This window comes from Sorex araneus, chromosome 4, assembly GCF_027595985.1.
Source record: "Sorex araneus isolate mSorAra2 chromosome 4, mSorAra2.pri, whole genome shotgun sequence".
Classification (NCBI taxonomy): domain Eukaryota; kingdom Metazoa; phylum Chordata; class Mammalia; order Eulipotyphla; family Soricidae; genus Sorex; species Sorex araneus.
This window is the reverse complement of record NC_073305.1, coordinates 85,891,922-85,894,125: the sequence shown is the minus strand read 5'-3', so window position 1 is coordinate 85,894,125 and position 2,204 is coordinate 85,891,922.

Here is a 2,204-nt window from a genome sequence, read left to right as displayed (position 1 = left end):
GAAAATAAGTCCAGGAGGGAATTTTCTACTACTTTTTTAAAAAATAAATAAATTGGTTGAATCATTTTTAAAGTTATGTGACTGCAAAGGGGGGAAATGTCATAAAATGAACTCTGAAAAGTTTCCCTTTTGTGCTCCTAAATTCTAAGACCATAAAGTAGGAGCAGTAATAAAAGTTTCACCACTGACCAGAAGACCCACTGCATTCATTCTTCTCCATTCTTGAGGAGTCAATTTCCTTCCTCAGTAATTGGACCCTTGTCCATTTCAAATTTTAAATATCCACTAAAGGAATAAGAAAATAGAGTTGAGTTGGATAATGTAAAATAATCCCTGTAGTAGTACTATCAGAGTACTGTACTGTTTTTGCTCATTGATTTGCTCGAGCGGGCACCAGTAATGTCTCCATTGTGAGACTTGTTGTTACTGTTTTTGGCATATCAAATACACCACTGGTAGCTTGCCAGGCTCTGCCGTGAGTGTGGGATACTCTCGGTTGCTTGCCAGGCTCTCTGAGAGGGACAGAGGGATCAAACCCGGGTTGGCCTCGTGGAAGGCAAACGCCCTATCTGCTGTGCTATCATTCCAATCTTGAACTGAAAATGATCCCAAATTTTGGAAATAGGAGGTGCATGTAAAGGAACAAATATGGTTAGATCTGGTACATAATTAATGGCATCTTCCAAACTGTGATGCATTGGAAGTCATTAGAATAAAATGGAATAAGTGATGGTATTTAGCATAATAGACTCATAGCTAACTACTACCACTTATTAGACATGTGACTTTATGAAGGCCATTTAAGAGATCTCATCACCTTTGAGTATGGGACCCTAGTGCAATACTTGATCACTATTATTCCCAGTTGGCTGCAGTTGAAAAGCTTAAATTACTTGGGTGCTTATATTAAATGATACAATTAGTGGATCAATGGGGTGCATGAAATATTAGCTTATCACATGATCTAATTGAGATGTAGGCAGGTAAGAGTAGAAATAGGTAAGTTTCAGTGGTTGTATAATAAGTGATGGAGTACAGAAGCAACAAACCCAGGCTAGAAGGCCAAAGGTATATTTAAGTGGGAAGAAGCTTCATCCCTAGAGGCAGGAATTTACTCAAATCTTTTCAAAATCCCTGTACCACAAATAATCCCCTGAACACTGCCAGGAGTAATCCTTGAGAGAGCCAGAAGTACGCCTTGAGTACTACCAGGTATGACCCAATCCCTAACCATCCCCAAAAGACAAAGTTTTATACTTAATATGAGAAACAATGACTGGACAGTCAGGAGAGACAAAATGACTATTATTTCTGATGATTAGATTTGATAAACTGACTTTAAGCTTAACTGAGTTCATTTTTTAAAAATGCATACTCTATCTTTTATTTTTCTCTCTTATTTTTATTGCATCACCATGAGATAGATTTTCAAAGCTGCTCATGATCAGCTTTCAGTCATACAATGCTCCAACAGCGATCGTTCCACCAGTGTACATTTCCCACCGCTAATGACCTCAGTTTCCCTCCCTCCACCCTCCCACCACCAGCTTGCCTCAATCGCAGTCACTTGTTCTCCTCCTCCTCCTCCGTCTCCTCCTCCTTCTCCTTCTCCTCCTTCTCCTCCTCCTCCTTCTTTATTTTCTCCACCTTCTCCTCCTCCTTCTTCTTCTTCTCCTTCTCCTTCTTCTTCTCCTTCTCCTTCTCCTTATCATCCTCCTCCTTTTTCTCCTCCTCCTCCTCCTTCTCCGCTTCCTACTCCTTTGCCTCCTCCTACTCCTCCACCTCCTTTTCCTCCCCCTCTTCCTCCTCCTCCTCTTCTCCTTCTTCCTCTTCCTCTTCTTCTTCCTCTTTTTCTTCCTCCTCCTCCTTCTCTTCTTCTTCTCTTCTTCTTCTTCTTCCCCTTTTTCTTATTACTCTCCTCCTTTTCCTCCTCCTTCTTCTTCCTCTTCTTTTCCTTCTCCTTCTCCTACTTCTCCTTCTTCTCCTTCTTCTCCTTCTTCTCCTTCTTCTCCTTCTCCTCCTTCTCCTTCTCCCCCTTCTCTTCCTCCTTCTTCTCCTTCTCCTTCTCCTCCTTCTTCTTCTTCTCCTTCTCCTCCTCCTTCTCCTCTTCTCCTTCTTCTCCTTCTCCTTCTCCTCCATCTTTTCCTCCTCCTCCTCCTCCCCCTACTCCCCCTCCTTCTCCTTCTCCTTCTCCTTCTCCTTCT